Here is a 21,069-nt window from a genome sequence, read left to right as displayed (position 1 = left end):
GATACAGCTCAGTATAAAATCAAACAAATCATAATTCCAAAGTTAGTAGGTACTGCCCAAGGACACACTGCACTTAGGGGTCAGTTTTCTGTGATGGGGGAGGAAAAAGTGGGGTGTCAGTGCCCATGTTTCCACAAGTCACTATTTCACTAGTGCTACAGGCTTTATCAGGGGGAAGCTGCTGCTTTAGTTTTCTTGCTTTTAAAATAATTCTGGGAAAAGACCAACATTCCCAACAAAAAGATAACCAAGGATTTTACTTTGCATTCATGGATCTAACATAACCTAGGATTCTCGATAGCCCTGAATATAGGGTTCATTATATTGCTATGAGAGGAAAAAATGAAGTTCTAGATACACACTGCCAAGTACAAACCCAAAGTAGTACATTTGGCCAATATATTCAAATACCTGATTAGTTTAGTAAAAACATAGTTCTGAGGTTCTGAGTAACCTTCTTGCCCAGAGGTTTCCAAGTGAGGCTGAAAATCAGAATGCCTTGGAAAGGGTTTCTAAAACATTCAGTTTCCTAGGCTCTCCCCCAGCCTAATGAACAGAGTATCCAGAGATGGGGCTGGTGAATTTCCATGTGTAAAAATTATCCTCAAAAGATTCTGATTTGTAGTTCAGTCTGAGAACCAAAGAAGTAAACCGCTCTTCTTCAGCTACTGGTCCAAGGATGATTTTATAATTTCTTACTTTTGGATTATTATATTCATTTTATGTGCCTGTGCAAGTAGTAGATTGTGGTGAATGATAAAATTCCTAGCTCAGTAAATTTATTCCTGCCCTCTCCTCCCTAATAATCCACAATACCACCATAATTTTCTGACATTTCAAACATACACTTTTCATCTGATTATAATGACATATTTGAATATAATTAAAATATTGAATTCTTCTTCCTCAATCATGAGTTGTTCAATGTTAGATTATTTCATATTCCTAGAGCATGTTTCATAACTGAGGGACTTACATCCTAGTAAAGAAAAAAAAAGTAAAATATATGTATATGTGTGTGTGTGTCATTATATGATGTAATTTTAAACAGCCTTAAGTGCAATAATAGTAATAATAAGGCTACATAAGGGGATAAAAAGTGATGGTAGAGATGTCCATTTTCAGGAAAGCCTTCCTAAGGATAGAACATCTTATTTTTTTCTGCCTTAAAGGATGTATTTTTAATTTTTTATTAAAGCATTGTTGATTTACAATGTTTCTGCAGTTTCAGAATCACACGCACTTCCTTGTTCTGTACAGTAGAGCCTCATTGCCCAACCATTCTAATTTATATAAGAATCTTAGTGCTGAAAACAGTACTTGCTACAGGAGTTCCCATTGTGTCTCAGCAGGTTTCGAACCCAACTAGTATCCACGAGGATGTGGGTTTGATCCCTAGCCTCACACACTGAGTTAAGGATCTAGTGTTGCCACAACTATGGCGTAGTTTGCAGATGTGGCTCAGATTCTGCATTTCTGTGGCTGCCATATAAGCCAGCAGCTGCAGCTCCGCTTTGACTCTTGGCCTGGGAATTTCCATATGCTGTAGGTACATAGGTACAGTCCTAAAAAGAAAAAAAAAAAAAAAAACAGTACCTGCTATATTTTTTGAACCTGAATAAATATTATTTGAATGAATGACAAAAAGGGTAAGGCCTCACAAAAGTCTAAGTGAGAGCTTGCAAGGAAATGTAATCTTGGAATGTCCTAGAAGAGGCGAGAAGAGGCATCTACAGACTGAATTAGATGGCCCCTGTTAGGACCTAAGCTATGTGAGATAGACTGGGGCCCAACAAAGTAGGCTTTGTAGGTCATAATAAAGAGTTTGGACTTTGTTCTCTGTACTAATGGGATGTTTAGTTTCAGTCAGAGAGGTGATATGGTTTAATTTACATTTTTAGAGATCACTCACCCTGCTGTGAGGTGAATGGATTGTGGGATCCAAAAGCGAAAGCAAAGACTTGACAAAAGACCTTTACAATGCTTCAGAAGAACATGGAGGTAGGAAAGGCTCAGATTCTTGATATATTTTGAAGGGAGACCAATCCTAATGGGTTACTGATGGATTGGCTACTGGAAGGAAAGGAAAGAGAAGTCATTGACTAATGTCTGTATATTTGGCTTGAGAAAATGGGTAGATGGTGCAACCTATTAAGGTCAGAAGACTGAGGAAAAAGAGCAGGAGGATAGGGGGGAGTTAAGAGTTTCTTCCTGAACTTAGAAGACAAAGGCACCTATCAGACTTCAAGTCAGATGTTGAGCAGGCACTGGGAAGCTCAGGGTTCTGGTTGGGCAGAGAGATCAGGGGTCATCAGTTCAGCATGTGTGTGAACTGGCCTTGCTGCTTCCTGCTTTTGCCCTTTCTCCTTTCTTTCCCTTCAGCTCCATAACAGCTCTCACCCCCCTTCTTCTACCACTTTCCCCTCTACTCCTTTGCCCCCTCTTCTGTTATAAATACATACTTTTAGGATCCACTAGCCTTTTATTTTTCTCTCTACATTTTCACCATGGAACCTATTATTTCTATCTTGGAAATATGAACTCTTCTGTCTTTACTTCCTCTCTGAGCCTCAGTTTTTACATTTATGAAACATGGGATCTTCTGTAAATGGGAAGATAAAGATGTCTAGGCAATTATCCTTCTTCAAGCTTCATTTGTTTTTGTGGACTCCGTCATTGCTGTTGTAGATGACGATATTTAGATAAGATCTGCTTCATCAAAAGTGTCCATGAGCAGAGAAGGAAGTGTGGAATCTACTGGCTTAAAATGATGGGTGGTCTTTAAGTTATTTTCTGTTACTTGTTTTGATTTTTAATATAATTTATGTGGGCTGAGGAAATGCAAGCAGAAGTGATTATAGTTTAAGGCCTAAAGTGAAGGCTCAATGTGCTAATATTGGAAAATCAGTAGGGCTTCACATGACCTTATCTTGGGTTTCTCTCCCCATTCTGCCTTCTCAGATAAGGTCCCCTAGCCAAATGACCCTCTATCAAAGGGACCAGGGCAGTCTTTTTGCAGCAGGTTTCAATTCCTGGCAAGGAACTGTTCTAACTAGCCAATTACAGAATTGCTTAATTATCAGTTATGGAATTCCAACTATAGAATTATTCAAACAAGGCAATCACATCCTATTATAGGAACCAGGGGCACCTCCTTGTCTTGACATTACAAAGCCTGTCTCCCACAGCCCTTATTTTTCCACATTGTTCCTGGGTGAACCCTCATGTGACTCTGCATTATGAGATGCAGACTCTGCAGTAGAGTCATAGACCTGAATTCCCCTGGACTGTGAGTACATGTGACTAATAAACTGCTGCTGATGTCATCTGTCCAGTGTCAGATGTCGTATGTTCAGCCCTTCTCATAACTTTTGGGCAGGAATCCCTTCCTCAACAATGGGATGAATAGCAAGCATTAGTGATGAGATATAGGACACATCTATGTAGAAATTTTAAAAGCTAATGTGGTTTTTCTCCCTTTCTTTTTTTCGTCATACATCATACTCTCTCAAACAGAGGCCACTCCTTCAGCCTGGGTCAGATTGAAAAGCTAGAGTCAGCCCCGACCAACACTTATAAGAGCAAGAAACTAACAATAATTGGTATAAACCCTGAGATTTGGGAGTTGTTTGTTTCCTCTGAATACTTTAGAATAATTCAGCATAATTTATCCTAAGCTAAGCTGAAACAGGCTTGTATTGGGAGCAGAGAGTGACAGCAGATAGAAAGCACATAGGTACTGGGATACCAAAGAAAAGAGGAAGGGAATTGTCTTGGTTCTGTACCTAATACAGCTATTTTTTGGTCATTTTTTTTCTTTAATTTAATCTTTATCACAAGTTCACAGGACTGAAAAATATCTCTCAAATAAAGTTAAAATTTGCTTCGCCTCAACAAGTAGGGTGGGAATTCTTAACGTCAGCACTACTGACATTCTGAGCTGAATAGTTGTTTGTTGTAGAGGGATAATGGGGGGACAGGCTCTCCTGTGCCCACTAGGATGGCCTCTTCCTAGAAGCATTTTCCTTAGTCATGATAATCACCCATGCCTCCAGACACTTCCAAGTATCTCCTGGGGGGTCAAATCGACCCTGCTTGATAACCTCTACAGCAGAGTCACAGACCTGAATTCAAAAACAAGTCCACTTGGCTCAAATACCTACCCTCTTACACTGAGGGTATGGAGAGGAAGAAGGCTTGACCCCTTCGTGACCTGGCCTGGAACACACCTGGCCAGTTCAGTGGATTAGGAATGGAGACAGATTCTTACTTCACTCAGCAACTTACCAGAACTGTCATCTGGCACAAAGCAGCACAGCTCACAGTGTGTAAGAGCTGCGTATCCTATTACCAAATAGCTGAGCCATTCATCCCCATAGAGGATGTTCCTAATAAATCATAGGCCTGAGAGAAAGAGAGAGAGTGATGAGCCTAGAGAAGGGTCATGATGAGTCTCTCTTTACTGCTATTAAGAAAAATAAAACCGTGGTTAACCACATGGACCATATGAGGAATAAATCAAGAAAACTTAAATATGTAGTGGGGAGAATTTCTGAGGCCAGGAAATGCAGCACAAGCTTGCTCTTCTGCCAACCTCTTAGAAGACTTGTGCTTGCCTCATGGCTAATTGTGTCCTGTGGCTGGCAGCCAGGAGACTCTAGTGAGGTCATGGACATGAAAGGAACAAATGTCCACTGAACAGACTCCTGTCTCCTCAAAGGCTCAGAAATAAGATTTCAGATAGTTGGACCTGGGTGAGGCAGGCTGAGACTCCCAACACTTCAGTCACTGTGAAATCAAATGGTCAAATCTTCCTCATGCTGAGAAGCCACCAGTCTCTGGAATTCCATGGTGGTATCCTATCCTGTTCTGTACAGAAAAGAAGAGATTCTCCTTTCTTATAACCACTTCATTGGTGTGATGTGCCTGTCTTCTTCATGCTCATGGCTTCTTTAGCTTTTGCTGAAACTCTACTGTCCTTGGAGCCAATACTTGTATGAAAGGAAAACACCACAGTTCATGAGAGATCAGATAAAAGATGCCACCATGATTGGACCCCTGCTTTTTCCATCACTACAAGTGCCCAAACTCTCATTCCTCCTTTTTCTTTCAACCAGCAAACCCCAAGTAAAATATCATAGGCACACAGATCACAAGAGGCTACCAGCCCAGCGCAGTTACTTAAACTTGAATCTTCTTTAGGTTAACTAGAATTATGCTGGCTACAAATATTAACTTACAGACTAAGAAAATGGATTTTCTCCATTTTTCAGATTCTTCCCTTAAAGTTCTAGAAATCAGCAACTCTCTCTTTAAGTTTCCCATGGTTACTTCACTTTAATTCACTTAGTTGAAATGTTGGTCAGGGGAATGGCATAGAATATGACTTGTTTAGCTATTTACTTTGAAGAATAATTCAAATTCATTATGACACATGTGTTGGGAGGAAGAGGGATCTTACAAATTTAAGTCTAACATATAATCATAATTTTATATTTCCAAAAGAAAACAGCTAACATTCTCTTGGGGAATTGTTCGGTTCTTGGTGAAGGCCTTTGGATAAACAGAGTTATGACAGAGTCACATATAATATAAGGTTCCCACTGCAGCATAATAGCTGACAGCAAAATTCCGAGGTTGCTCAGTGATGTGTTTTTGATAGTTCGCATTTTGGTTAACTGTTATTTCTTAGATGTGCGCATACAAATGTACAGAATTTCAGCAGTCTCAAGTTTTCTGCTTTGGGAATATGTTTAATCCTCTTTAAGGATAAGTAATTTTTATTATTTTAGAGTCAGTCTCCCATAGTGTCAAAGAGTCCATTCATATGCATGGCATTTGCTATGGGTGAGCAGTGTGGACTCCAGGCTCTTCTTGCACAGGAAGGGTTTCCAAAGTGCTTATTGCTTGAATAGCTTCCTTCCTGGGATAAAAGAAAAGAAACATTCTTAGGTCTTGGAAATTTATCTCTGTTTAGTGAAATTGCACCAAACATATGGGTCTTTAAACGATGCCTGAGGATCTAATGTGCTTATCTGAGTGTTGAATATGGATGTGGTGCATTTCACTGAGCCCTAGTTTTTAGAGGTTCATAGAGTTTTGGGTCTTTTCTTCCTAACAGTTGAAAAACTCTCTTGAGGGCTTCTTCTACTTGTTTACTTGCTTTTCATTTGGCTTTTTTTTCTTTGTTTTAGAATGTTTCTCTCCCCTATCCTTGAATATACATCATCTCTTTGAATTTCCTGCTGCACCAACTGTTTCAATAAAAGAAATAAAAGGCAGGAAGAGCCTTGAATTTGTTTCCTTGGATTGGATTCAGTGAGACTGAACATCAGAATCTAAGTCTATTGATCTATTGTATCATATTTTCCCATGTCTACATGGCAAGTTACTTAAAGAGAAGCTGATCCATTGTTTATGTTATTTTTTTCTTTTTGTTTATGTTTTAGCAGACTTAATGCCAATCTCAGATTGGATGCATACATAACAAATCCTTCATGTGGAACGTTAAGATGACTTGAGGAAAAAATTGTTTCATATATATAATTTTGACTGAAGTTTGGATACATCTCAATTTATTTTATTCAAGAATATTTTGATTATATTAAATGGTGGCAAAATACATTTACAGCATAAATTTATCCAAGTTCCTTCCTTTTTGCCTCCTAATTTCTGGAGCAAATGAAAGTGTGAATTTTGCAAAACCCCATACTATTATTTTATTTTCCAACTTATATAAATTCTTATTTCTTGCTTCATATATGGTTCACTCTCTCCATGGGACAAATCTCTTCTCCAAAGTTCTTAATCACATGTAATAGTGTCATACTGAAGCAGATACAATGGTATTCACATACCTAGAACAGCGTTTGGCGCAACATAGGTGTTCAGTAAACATTTGTTGAATTTGTGAAATGTAATTTATAAAATAATTAAGCTTCTCCAGCCATTGCAAAAAAATGGATTTTTCTCAAACATCTTTAGGTAATATTACAAATATAGAAATGAATGGGTTTGAAGAAGGATGAACAATTCAGAAATCTAGATTTTAATAACCCACCATCTTTTCCCTGCCCCTTTCATCATCCTAATTTCAATTTTATCATCATAAGCATCTCAGGAAGTCATTTTAAGATCAAAGACACGTGGAAATTTATTGTACATTAACCATTACTTTTCACTTAAATGATATGAAATATCACTATTCCCTCAATTTATTATGTTCACTTTACTGCATATGTTAGTGTATACAGGGAAAAAACCTATAATTATTTACAGAGGTCTGTTTTGACCTCATTCCCCTTGCCCTACTTTCCCTTTAAGATTTTAAGTTATTCAATACTAGATTTGCATACCACAAGCAGGTTAAGAAGGCAAACACTAATGAAACTGATATATGACGTGCTATAGGTTGTTGTAGATTTAGTGATATGCTGGTTGTTAAAATGCGGCAACAAATGAAAACTCCCCACCAAAAATATTCAGGGATTATGTTTTATACTTCCTAAAAAGTGGCTCAAAATAACAACCACACTGAACACTTGATTTAGTGCCTAAAAACAGCCTAAATTACCATGTGGAATGTTTTCTTTCTGATTCTAAAACTCGGTCAATCACAATACTCAGTCTTATGACATAATACAATTCTTGAATGACTCTTTGAACTAACTGGTTGCAATAATGATTTTCCTAAAAAGTCAACATTGGCTTCATAATACAAGTAATTTTGTGTGTTTTTTAGGAGTGGGATTTGGAACAAAAGTTCATAATGTCATGCTCAGTATTGAACACTCTTAATATGAGTTAACTAAATGGTAAATGTATCCATTGAAACCCTTTGATGGAGTCTTTTCTGCTTAAGAGTGAGAAGAGTACTTTTTTAAATGACATAGACTCTGACTTTGGGTATACAGATTCAGTCAGTCAACAAAAATTATCAAGCATCTACTCTGCGCCACTGACCCTTCTACTCATTGCAGGTATAGCAGAGAGTATAGTAAAGTCCCTATTGTCATGGAGCATATTGTGTAGGGGCTTGCATGCCTTCATAGGGACTTTTACCATGAGTGAGATGGGAAAAAATTGGAGGGTTTTAAAGAGGAGTGTTATGACTTAATTCATGTTTCAAAAGAATACTCTGCTATATGGTGAATAAATATAGAGAAGCAAGGATGCAGGAAGGAAAACCAGTTAGGAGGTAATCATACTAACCCAGCCAGAGATGATAGTGGATTAGACTAGAAGATTAGCAGGGAACAGGAGCATTGGGGTTGAATTCTGAAAGTGGAGCCAACTAACTATCATTGCAGATGAACTGGATGTGTGAGATAAGAACATAAGAAGAATCAAAGATGACACAAAGGGTTTGGGACTGAGGAATAGGAAAAACTGACTTGCCCTTAGCCAAAATGGAGATGACTATAGAAGAGAATTTGGAAAGGATCATGCAGACGTCATTTTTGAACTTGTTACACTTGAGATGGTCCTTAGATAGCATATGTTATACATAAGACTTTTTCAGTTTATTCATACAAACAGATATGGGATGAGCACCTACTATAAGTTAGGCACTGTACAGATAGTGGAAAACCAAAATAGACATGTACTCTGTCCATACATTGAGCTCTGGTCCAGTCTAGAAGTCTGTCATTAAATAAGGATGATACCAATAAATGTAAAGTTAAAGCTATGAAAAGCGATATGAATGAATGTTACATAATATAGTAAAGGGGCTTTGACCTAGATCAGGAGATTAGGAAAGGATTTTCTGAAGAAATGAAGATTGAGATGAGATCTTAAGCATAAGTAAAGCATATCATGTTCTAAATAAAAACACATTTGTGTAATGAACCACCAACCCTTAATTAAAGCCAGTGTCCAGGATGTGGTGGAAACTCAGGAATTTAGGACAATAGAAGTTCCAAGCAAAGAAAATGGAAACAAATGGGAAAAGGAATGGTGTGAAAGAACCCATAGGAAATATGAGAAAGAAGGGACTTCAAAGTGAAATTTCAGACTGTCCTCTACTTTTAGTTCACTGGAAGGAAATATTCACCCTTAATACAGTGCAGCAAAAAGAGCTAATTAAACCATCCACCAAAAGCTGAATGCTGAGTGTTTGTGTGAGTGGAATTATAACATCACTAAGTCTTAAATTTTACACACCATATTTATTGGCAGTTTGTCTTAAATTTCCTTCCCTGTCATCTTTTATTACAAAAGATAGCACTTACATTTTATTTGACATCTTGCAAATATAAGACTCTTCACAAGAATTTGTTTCTTTAAAGAATGCCATAGTCAGCTTGTTTAGTGATTATTATTTTATTTGCAACCACATTTCACTGTCATTTATTGTCTTTGCAAAATTGAATTCTGACAAAAAATTGGAAAGGAGGAGACTTGAAAAGGAACACCTTTCCTATCTGAATTTAAGTATCTAGTAATGAGGGAAGTAAAAGGTCTTAAAGGATTAGAGGATAAGCGGGAAACTCTATCAGCCTATCTGTCCTTTTTGGGTTCTAGTTACCATGAAAAAGAGATGGAAACAGTGTTGGATTGTAAGAAAGCATTTACATTATTCTCAAGGTTTCTTGCCGACTGCCAACACTGATTCCAGATGACTCTAATGTGTCAGGGGAAGGCATAATTGATTTGTAGTTACTGATTATTGAACATCAACACCTTATTGATTCCATGAAGCAGTAGCATCTGTGCATAAACATTGGGTTGAGTGTTAGCTAGAGGAAAAGTGGACTCCATGACAGTTGAAACCTTCTGCTGATCCTGAGACTCTTTGTCCGCATGTCTTTCTTGCCCCGCATCTACTCTGTTATGTTAACACTGGGAGACTGAACATTGCCTCCAAATGGGAAAGGAGTCTCAGATCCCTGGCCCAGCATGATTTAGGATCAGTTGTCCTAGTGGTTGTATTTGCCAGCCTCCTTCCTCCCTCCCTGGAATATAATTTAAATAGTAACAAATGTTAAAATATATACCAGCCACTTCAATAGTGTTATTGTTGTGCATGTCTTCTGTTTTACTTTGTTAGTACCAACAACTCTATGTCATAGGCCCTCTGTCAGCCTTAACCTCAGGACACCAAGGGTAAAAGAGTCTCAAGGCTTACATACCTGCGTATCAGAAAAAAAAAACCAGTCACCTGATTTACTTAATGGTCTTAAAAGGAATACCCCGAGTATTAATTTTGCTTCAGTTGAGATTTAATTTGAACTTTTTCTTCTCTTCTTTGACTTTGAAAATATGCAAAGAAAACAATATTACTGTAATTTCCATGTATTGTTCTTTCATCCCCAAGTCTATTCTTTTCAAAGCACCCATCAATAATGTTTAAACTGAGTTTAAATACCTTCATATATTGCCACCAATCCTGAAATCAAACCTCTGATACAACTACAAAATACCTTAAGGTTTTTTTTGTTTGTTTTTCTTTTTTTTTAAACAATAGAGGTTTTTGTTATTGTTACTTTCTTTCTTTCTTTCTTTCTTTTTATTTACACTTAATTTGGGAAAACCTAGAAGACCTATTTCTTCCAATAACAGCTGAGGCACTTTTATAGGCTATGTGGCTATTGCTAAAGACTATTTTACACATGGAGAGCTTTTTCATTCAGATTTCTTCCATCATGTATCTACTCACTCCATTAGTAGTGCTGGAAAAATCCTCTTCTTAAAGTCTCGTATATGTGAAGCACTCTCAGGATTGCAGATAAATGGCTTCAGAACAGAAGGTGGTGCAACAGGTGGGGTCTTCGTTGCCCAACAGACATAAAAGACACATGTAAAGCCACAGCTCAGGGAGCAATGGTCCAGAAGAGAGTTGGTCTAGCATGCTCCTTGCACTGACTTCCCAAGGAGCTGGATACTTAATATATTTGTGAGTTCAGTTAGCTTCTGCAGTCTCAATTCTTCAGCATTTCAAGGGCATTTTGACATAGCCATGCAGATTTTTCTGTGGTGACAGACTCATGGATGCTCATTACCTGATTACCAATGGCCAAAACAAGCGTGAATAATCAGTCTGATACTAAGTTTTATACCGATAATTTTAAAAATGATACCAAGGATCTAGAAGTTGATGCCAGAAGAAGAGATCGTATGTGGGCTTGTTCCACAGAGGAAAGCCTTATTACTTGAGTGATAAACTATAAGCTGATATTGATAAAAATGTAACACATTCTCTGACTGTCTTCTTTAATTAAGTGATCACTTTCTATAAATAGAAATACTTATCTTTATATGTTGCAAATATGAAGAAGAAGATCATCTCAGTTTAAAAGAGGAAAGACCCTGAAATTTTGATTCTGAATGCTTATGTTTTTATGGTACTTACTACGTGGCTACAGTTATTTTCTCATTGAGTTATTAAATTATAATGACTTCCCTTAATTCTCCCTCATAGTGATCACTGAAAAGAATATCTGAATTACTAGGAGATTAAGAAGTATTTATAGAGCAGAATTTATGGTGATATTGGAATTGGAAAGTGAGTCTGCCCCTTTATTCTGCCCTTGGGTACAGACCATGCAGGAAGATCATATGATATCATCTAGAGGTCGACAGAAATTCCACACTGCACCTTGAAAAGGAACAAATGAGTAGTCTTGACAATCCCAATAAATGATTTTTTTTTCTTTCTCTCACAGATGGTACTTTTCTTATATACTGCCCATTTCACATCCCTAACAACGTGCTGGATGTTCTTTATCTGCTTTCCTCATTTTCCTAGCTACAAAATAAATTCCCCCAGGAGCAGAACTGCATCTTACCTAACTCCATCCAATGTCGCATTTTTCACAGGCTCAACTTTCATTTTCACAGCTTTTGTGTGTTACCCACGTTACAACTCTGAATTTGATTTCTCCTCAGGTAAAAAGCCAGCTGACTGAGTGGCTGTATGGATTAAATAAAATCATGTAAAAGGAAAAGCACCTCACAAACTAATGTACAGATGATAGTTGTTAATATTACTGAGTGTTGTTGGATAGTTCATTAATCAAAGGGCTGGAAGGAGATAAACAGTCTCAAAGGAGGTGTTTGTGACATAGGGAGCAAAGTTTTGGGCATGAGATTGGCAATTTGACATGAAGTATCTGCACTAAATGCCACCCCCCTGCCCTTTGGTTTGACCAGTATTTCAACTCTAAACTGTGATGGAGCTTTGTGTTGGCAGCAAAACCTCCTCCTGCTGCTACAGCTGGAATGGAAAGAAATCAATTTCCACTGCATTCATTATTGGCATGAAAGAGCTCACTCTGTGATTCCTTCTTATTCATTTTGCCAAAATGACGCTAGAACTCAGGGTGAGCAACCAAATCATTGAAGATATTTTGTAATTTCCAAAGGCTCTTTTGGCTGGGTTGGTTCTGTACTGGTAGATTCATTCCCCTTTTTTTCTGTTTAAATTATATTATTGGCCAAAGTAGCTTGGGATAGTCCCACTTATCCTGTTTTTCAGGACGTCTCCCTGAGCTCTTCCTACCGCCCTACAAATCCTCTCTGAGATTCAGAGAGGCTAGGCCACTTCTACTTTTTGAGTATATGGTGACATAATACTAACATATAATAATAAAAAATGGAGAAATGCAAACAAGATTACAAAAACGTTGTAGTATATTTTAAAAGTTCATATTTAATAGATTTTTTTACCACAAGGTTGTATACTATATAATTGTTATATAATTTATTTATTAGGTAATTATGGGCTTCATTTTAAATCCTTGCTGTTAGTTTTTTCGTTTTGTTTTGTTTTGTTTTTTAATGACCACACCAATGGAATATGGAAGTTCCTGGTCCAGGGATTGAATCCAAGCCACAGCTTTGACCTTTACCACAGCTGCAACACCATGGGATCATTTAACCCACTGTACCAGGCCAGAGATCAAACCCTTGCCTCTGCAGCAACCCAAGCAGTTGTTGTCAGATTCTTAACCCATTGTGCCACAGCAGGAACTCCCTTTGCTAGTAATTTATTTAAGAAAGCTTACGTTACATTTTCTGGCCACTGCCATAGAAGACCAAGTCAGCTGCTAGTCATCTCACTCTTTCAAGAGAGCACAAGAAAGGGACATTTGCCTTTCTGCCTTTGATGTTGTCCTCCACATTCAGCTACCTTGTAGTGTGTTAGCAGAATCCAGCCGAAGGGAAAAGCCATCAGTTCCTGAGGATGGCATAAAGGAAAGACAAAAGGACATTTGTCCTTCTTGGTGTTATGTAACTGCTGAATTACACAACCCCACAAGATTCGCTCGAGTTGCTACTTAGCCCCATTCCAATCTTTCTGTGCTTTTCCCTGTATATATGGCATTGGGGGGTGAGAACCCTGGGAGAAGCATTTCCCAGACTCCCTTGCTAGCTGGTTGCTGGTTCCTTCTGCCAATGACAAGGCACTTGCACAAGACTGGATGGAGGGAAGAAAGAAGACAAGTCTTTTTTCGCATTTCTTGTTCTAGCATGAAGAGCAGTGAAGAACTGCAGGCAAATGTTATCTCCTCTCCTAGCAACAGCAGGGAATGCAGGTAGCTGGGGTCTCTTGCAGTATCCAGGGGACCTCAAGCTCCTGGCTTCTGGCTCAGGAGCAGCAATGTTGAGTCCAGTTCTGCATGAACATTCAGGTCACCCTTTTGGCTTATCTAGCCCTCTCAATACTTTGGTGACCAAGTACTTGTATTAAAGCTCCTCTGCTTAAAACATCTACAGTGGATTATATTTTCCTATCTAGATCCTGACTGACACATCATTTAGGGAACTGCTTTCCCTTCTGATTTTGTATAAGAAACAGTGAATTGCCCTTATTGGTTAATTGAAACTAAAAGCATCTTAAAGGATGCTCAGTTTGATATACATAGTGCTTAGGGGAAAGGGAATTTGTTGAGCCACTACCCAATGCCAAGCTTTGTATAAAGTATTTGCTATTTGCTATATGTTTTTAATAGAATAATTTTGTTTTATTTGCCATATATATTTTTTCCTCCCATTATAATCTTCCTGAGGACATAGATTCTGTATTTATCTACATTTGTCATTCACCATTCCTTGAATAGTGACTTGCCCAGAGCAGGTTTAATTTATTTTGGGGTATTCTGAAACCAACTGTTTTGAAAAACTTGGTATTTCCCTTCACATTTTCCAGGTTCACCAGTAGTCAAAGCAAATTAGCAGCTACAACCTTGCCTAAGCCCATGTGAAATAAATGTCAGTGAAGTCTTTTATCTGTATGTTATTTTGACATAAACAATATCTGTTTTTTGAAACAAAAGCTGAAATTCTACTCATCAAATCTGAACTGCTAAACCAGCTTCAACAAAACTGTTAGCTCTTTAAACCACCTAGCTTTCCCTTTAATGGTCCTCATTAAGCATTCTATGCTTTCCAAGAGTTCCAAATAAATGAGGTGAAGCCGACTAACGTATCAGCCTTTGGACAGTTTCTCCAGTCCCACCCTCTCCACACTTGCCAAATCCCACCAGGCAATGTGCAGTGGCAGAACCTGGTTACCAGGGAGGTGTGGGTGATGGGTTTTAAACAGTTATAAGTCAGCAGAGGAGAAACATGAATGCTTCAGAAAATCAGCCATCTGGCCTTGGAATGAGAACGCAGGGAAGATTCAGAAGGGAAATCAAGAAAGGAGAGAAGAAAGGCACTGCTGGGGCTCAGGGGAGGAGGGCATGGGCTCAGAGGGAAGGGGTTCTAATGTGATTCTGGTTCAGGCTCTGCTCTGAGATGAAGGGGAGGCAGGCCCTGCTGAGCAGAAAAGCTGGGGTTGGGAAGAGAGCTGGCAGAGCCAGCTTTCCAGCTAAGCTGCTTAAGGAGGATGTTAGTGAGGATTCAGACCCTGCGAAGGAGTCTATGCAGAGGGGCTTGAGCTTAAAACTGGCTCCTTTCGCTACCTGAGAACTGGAGAGATTCACCTAAAAGTATAAACAGAATATTCTTCAGCTTAATTGAAATGAATGTTTGTTACAGAAAATATGGGAAATACAGAAAATTAGAAAAAAGGAGACAGCAGGCTCATCACCTAATCCTGTCATCCCATCTCCCAAACCAATAGCCAGTGCCAGCTAAGATGTCTATCCTTCCATTGCTTTTCTATGCCAGCATTTGTATTATATAAGGTAGTGATGCTGTTTGTACAACTTTGCAATTCCATTGTTTTCACCTAATGTTACTTTGGAATTATTTCCCTGTGTTTTCATATCATGATTTATACTATTACAATTATGCATAATATTGTATCAAATATATGCAATTCCTAACACGTGCATTTACCAACAGTTATATATTTACCCTGTTTCTAGTGTTTCGTTATAAATAATGCTACCATGAACATCTAAACTTTATTTGGGGTTTCAGATTATTTCCTTAGGTTAGTCACACAAACACGTTGTTGATTGAGTGAATAGGCAAACATATTTTGAAATATATTGACACATTAAATAGATATTTAATTCTGAAAAACTTCTACATACCTTTACAGATTACATACTTTCTTCATTCATTATCATTTCAAGAACACTTCTCCCCTCTTCCCCATTCTTCTTTCAACCATATCATAAAAGTTCTAGGTCTCTTTGCCCCTAGAAAAATAAAGTAACATTGCAGTCTGTATCACTTGAATATGTAGCTAAAACAATTAGGCTTTTGTAGTGAATAATGGCATTTCTGCCCTCAGCCCAACAATCACACTTTCAATAGGACCATCATTCATTATTGTAGGATTACTTGATTGATGTTGAATGCCAATGAAAAGCATATAAGGGATGTCTAATAAAACAATGCTACACCTGCAGTAGCTGCCACCATGTAGATAATAGTGTTTTGCAAGTGCTCATAGATAAGCATTCCATGTGTAACAGAAGAACCAAATTAAGAGATTATTGACTGAATTTTGTGACTTCATACATCTGTTGAAGCCCTAATGCCCAGTGTGGTTGAATTTGGAGATGGTGGATAATTATGTGTAGCTGAGGTCAAGAGGATGGAGCCTCCAGTACAAATTAGTGCCCTTATAAGTAGAGTGGGAGACCAGAGTCCTGGCTCTTTCTCTGCCATGTTAGGACCCAGAAAGAAGGCAGCCATCTACAAAGCAGGAAGAAGGCTCTCATCAGACACCAAATCTGCTGGAACTCTAATCTTGGGCTTTCCAGCCTCCAAAACTATGAGAAATAATTTTTTTAATTTAAATTACCTAGTATTTTGTTACAGCAGTTCAAACTAAAACAATAGATCACATTGATTCAGTTATAACTCAGAACTTTCTTAACTGCTGAAAGGTTTAATTTGCTTCCAATTATAACACTAATTTCATGAGCCAAATCACAATAAGGAATGTTGCCAAAAGAAATACAAACAGGCTTCTTGCTCCTTTTACTTACTCTCGAATATCTCACATCACTTCCTACTAATAAGTAGTTTAAGCACATCATTCAGAGTCAATAGCCTGTAACGATTCTGCTTATCTATTATGAGAGAGTAATTAAACATGGAAATTTCCTCTTTTCTCTCCACCATTTCTGTAATTTTTCCATTTGGGGGTCTTGCTACTCTTGAAGAATGTCATAGAGCTGGGGAGTCTTTGTAGTAATCAGTCTTACTCACTCATTTTACCTATTAGGACATCGTGACCTAGAAGAAGGAACTTCATTCATTCATGACTAGGAGTGAAAAATCCATCTCTGGTTCCACAGCCCACTCCCCATCCCTTCTCGCCTACTATCCATCAAGAAACATGTTACTTACATCAATTGTTTTTCTTGTTCTTTATTACATTCTCCTGTCCACTGAATTTCTTATTAAAAAGAAAATCATCATATAGATTTTTTTAATGAAGTCACTAGTTCAAAAAAAAGTTACTCTAAATAACTTATGTTCCCTACAAGATACATTTGAAATGAAACAGTTCTAATTTCGTACCGCTGTAGGTATATATAGCTAGAAAACTAGAAATAAGTCTATCCAACTTAAGTTGAATTAACTCTAAATTGTTGAACTCTAGTCTCACTGAAACCAGCAGTAGAATGTATGTAAAAAACAAAAATCTGCTTCATATAAAGCAATAATCAATAAATATATTAATGATGAGATATTGTAAACTGCTACAAAAATTATACAATAGGCTAATTCTTTTTTAGTAGTGAAATAATTCTAATTATTACGTTGCACGTCTATGAAAAATTTCATACGAGGAGGAGAATGCCCTTGTGAAGTCTCTTATTAACCCAGTTTTTAACAAGAAGTGCAAAATGGAAGGTAATCAGCCTTTGTGCACAGCATTATAATGATGGTAATCGAAACCATGCAATCACATAGATATTTTGCTCTCCATAACTAGCTCTGAATAATCAGTGATTTTCAATGGCAGAAAAGTGGCTATTTCAGATTGCAACAGTGGAAAAGCATTGTGATGTTTACATTTAACCCAAATATAGTCTCTTTTTGATGGTATTTATAAGGAACAAGATTTCAATGGGAGGGAAGAAAACAAGGGTTGTTTTTAATATTACAGTTTAATTGGGCATTGGTTCAGAATTGTAAAAATACACTACTACTTGCTTGCTCTTGCCAAATTTTTTTAAAACTTCACCTTAAGAATAAAATAACTCTCAAACATTGGCTTAGCTGTTCCATATTCCCCAGTATGGCTGAATGTTTTGATTTCCAAACATAGATTGGAAGGAGCATGAGATTTTTAGCCCCTTCAGTATAGGGTGGTGTGGTCTGGCCTCATTTCACCATTTTAGGAGAACAGTGTGCACATGGTGTTCATACCCATTTATACCACACTTTACAGCATCCCTGCCTCCTTTTCAGACTTTCTCCACCTAAAGAACAGGTGGATGGATCTCAAGTGTTTGAGATGAGTAACTTTTGTCCTGGATGGAGATAAGAGTAGCTTTATGGAGAATTCACCAAATTCTCTGAATAATATAAAAACCTAAATCTTTCTACAGATCCCGGACTTTGCTAAGGTCCCCCCCAGTCAGATTCCTTCTATTTCTCTGAGTTCTATTTATAAGAACTTTAAAAGTTATATCTTCCTCCTGGGCTATCCCAAATCCCCTGATATTGTACTAAGGGCAATATTGGTCTTTCTTAAAAATATAGACTTTCTAAGGATTAAAGAAACATTTAGCCTTTCTTACTGGAAAATTACTGAATGACCCCAGACTATGTAATACCCACTCCTAAAATTCCAACTGCCACCATCATATTTTTCTTAATCACCTCTAACTCACAAAAAATAGGGAGACCATATTTAATTTAAGATTAACTGGAATGCTTTTGAGAGCTGGGATGTGGAGAAGGAGTGAAAAAACACTGGACACTCTGAATGATTGCAAAGGAAAGAATAGCAATGGGAGAAGCTTCTGGGACTATAGAAAGGAAAATCATTGGGAAGAAGATCAGGAAAATTTCGTATCACATTTTGTGTCTGTCTGTAGGTCAGTGAGTAGGGCTTAGTTATAAACAAAGGGACCTAGAAATCGTGAAGCAGAAAGCTCGCCTTGAGAATTCTTACACCATACAGAAGAGTCCCAGGCCCAAGGATGCAGAAAAGTGGAAAATCTTATAGGAATGTTGAAGTTCAAGTCAACAGCAGGGGAATGGAGAGGATTACTGCTCCTTGTAGGGCTATAAACAGGTGTGTAGATGTGGAACAAGAAAACCTGGGGCCAGAAAAATGAGAACGAAAACAAATTTAAGCAGAGGATTCAAAGGATCAAGCAGATCCTAAAAGCATCTAGACATTCTGTGATTTTTTTAAATATGCTTTATTTTATTTAACTCAGTGTTTCATAAACATATTTAAACAAGATTTAGATATATTTCTCAAGTAATGCCAGTTAATATTCCATAAAGCTAATATATGTAGAATGTGCTTTGGGGAATTAGCATTTTTGACTTATGAACCAGTAGAAGCAATTTAATGGTTAAGAAGACATGTTCTGGAATCAGAATGTCAGAATTTGAGCCTGCTCCCAAATTTAATTCTAATGTGATCGTGGACTTCTAATTCAAACATTCTGTAACCTCCATTTTCTTATCTATAAAATGAGGCTCATAATAGCATTTTTCTCATAATGTCATTATAAAGGTTAAAGGCACAAAGCCTGCAAAGCACACAGCACAGGGCCAGGACTGTGATAAATTCTCGATAAATATTAGCTGTTTCTATCATCATCATCATCATCATCCTTATTACTATCAGTGAACTTGCCCAGCTTAAAAAAATCAGGGAAAGAATGATATATTGATCAGGTTGACCAGACTTTTCCTATGATGACAACCCTCTTGTTCCAGTAGTTTAAATATGCACCACCAGGAGAAGTCTATTCATCCTAGTCACTCAGGGGCTCAGGCTGTTGGAGGCCCCATTTTGTCTCATGTTTCCATGACTGTTGACCCAGGAAAAGAGAGCATGGAGCCTCACACATGGTAACAAAACTTCTAACCAAAAGTGACATAGGTAGCTTCAGTTTCCCATTTCATTGGCCAAAGTAGGTCCCTTAACTTCAATCCTTATCAGACACATGTCCTTTCTTTGTTTTCTTGCTACCTATTGACAGCTTAGTGCCTATATTGTTCTTTACTTGGTTGCCCATCACAGTGCTATCATGTATTACTTTTGACTAATTTTTCTAAAATTAGAAGTTCCCTTCTAACTCTAAAATTCTGAGACCATGACATCTCTAAAAAGCTTTTCCAGGCCTAAAATAATGTGATTATAAATCTTTCCATTGTGTGCCTTAGGCCATAATGCATTCCCTTGTTTATCTGCAAAATGACTCTTAAGTTCAACTCCCTTTTTTAAATATTGATGGATAGAGAAGAAGAAATTTTTTTTTGTCTTTTTGTCTTTTCTAGGGCTACACGTGCGACACATGGAGATTCTCAAGCTAGGGTTCTAATTGGAGCTGTAGCTGGCCAGCCTACACCAGAGCCACAGCAACGAGGGATCCGAGCTGCATCTGCGACCTACACCACAGCTCACGGCAATGCTGGATCCTTGACCTACTGAGAGAGGGCAGGGATTGAATCCACAACCTCATGGTTCCTAGTTGGATTCATTAACCACTGAGCCACAATGGGAAGTCCAGAGAAGAAGAAATGTTAAACAAACAACAATGGGGTGTAAAGCTAAGACATTTTAAAAACAAAAGAATAAAATATTCTTAAATTAGAGCAAACTAGACCAGAATGTAAGTAATGGCCAAAATACCTCAACACTTCCTTGATCCCAACAAATAGATAAAATGACATGTTTCAGAGTCGTTGAACGTATGTAGCCGTTTTTCTAGATGGGTGATTTACATTGGGGTGCTTGTTAAAAATGTAGGTTCCTAAGTCTCTGTATAAGATCCGCTGAATTATTGTCCAAGAGTCTGGGCATATTAGGTACCCTGTTAAATAGTAGCTATTTTTATTAGCTATTTAGTGGTAGGTAAACCTTTTAGATATAGTATATCTTTTTAAAAAGAAATAAAATGAAAACCCATGGCAGAACTTTTCCCAGTGTCCAAAGGCGATAGGAAGGCTCAACGTAGCAGAAACTCAGGTGTGAAGTCTCCAATGAGGGTGGTGATGAGGGTAATGAAGAGAGAGAAAGAGCCTTGATAAAACTGATGGCAATTTGTGACAGACATGATATGGGATTGAGGGGAGAGAAAGGGCAAGGCGGAGGTAACTTGAGCTTTCCAGGCAGTGTGACAAGGATAGATGGTGTTGTTTGATTTGCAGGAGGAAAAAAAAAAAAAAAACATTAGTAGGAATTAGATAAACTTTATTTTTCTAGTGATGGAAACGTTTCTTCAAATCCACTTCAAACTCTGGTGCAAAAGCAGTTTACACTATAGCTTATCATTCAAAGTCAGAATTTAATGCAGCCCACAGGTGGTTATTTGAAGTCAGGACACCCCAGCTAGCTCAAAGTGCTTCTACATGTTCTGTGACTCGTCCCTTTCATCTTCCTCTGCTCTTTGACTTAATATCCACCTCCACTCCGTGATTCACTTGGATTTTGCAACAACTCCCTCCTGACAAGCCCACAAA

Source organism: Phacochoerus africanus, chromosome 2 (assembly GCF_016906955.1).
Source record: "Phacochoerus africanus isolate WHEZ1 chromosome 2, ROS_Pafr_v1, whole genome shotgun sequence".
Taxonomy (NCBI): domain Eukaryota; kingdom Metazoa; phylum Chordata; class Mammalia; order Artiodactyla; family Suidae; genus Phacochoerus; species Phacochoerus africanus.
The sequence above is the reverse complement of the archived record's forward strand: the minus strand, read 5'-3'. Positions refer to the sequence as shown.